At 39.5% G+C, this 501-nt stretch overlaps 1 protein-coding gene across 1 annotated transcript in view; it reads left to right on the top strand.

Annotated features, from left to right (window-relative positions):
- The window catches only part of EMH_0052320 (uncharacterized protein), a gene marked incomplete at both ends in the record, with an annotated part of 4,301 nt that overhangs the window by 2,805 nt on the left and 995 nt on the right, over positions 1-501 (top strand). The gene's annotated exons all lie outside the window — the stretch shown is intronic.

Raw genomic sequence — 501 nt, 5'->3', positions numbered from 1 at the left:
TTTTTTTTTTTTTTTTTTTTTTTTTTTTTTTTTTTTTTTTTTTTTTTTATTTTTTTATTTTATTTTATTTTATTTTATTTGTTTCTTTTTGTTTGTTTGTCTCTATTTATTTCGTTTTTGTTTTTGTTTGTTTGTTCGTCTCCGTCTGTTTAGTTTTTGTTTGCTTATTTGTATGCAGTTTTGTTTATTTGTCTATGTGTTGCTGCTGCTGTTCTTGCTGCTGCTGTTGCTGCTGGGGCTGCTGCTACTGCTGGTGCTGCTGCTGGTGCTGCTGTTGCTGTTGCTGCTGCTGCTGCTGATGTTGCTGCTGCAACTGACCCGACCACTTTTTCTCGTTGCGTTTAATATATACGTGTGTCTCTTGCTGGTTCTGCTGCTTCATCTGCTGCTGCTGCTGCTGCTGTCTCCTTTTGCTGCTGCTGCTGCTGCTGCTGCTGCTGCTGCTGCTGCTGTCTCCTTTTGCAGCTGACGATATCGTTGTTGTTTATATCTGTGGCGGCT

The sequence above is a fragment of the Eimeria mitis genome, genomic scaffold, assembly GCF_000499745.2.
Source record: "Eimeria mitis Houghton genomic scaffold, Emh_scaff2344, whole genome shotgun sequence".
Classification (NCBI taxonomy): Eukaryota; Apicomplexa; class Conoidasida; order Eucoccidiorida; family Eimeriidae; genus Eimeria; species Eimeria mitis.
Note: the sequence above shows the minus strand (reverse complement) of the source record. Positions and strands in the feature narration are given on the sequence as shown.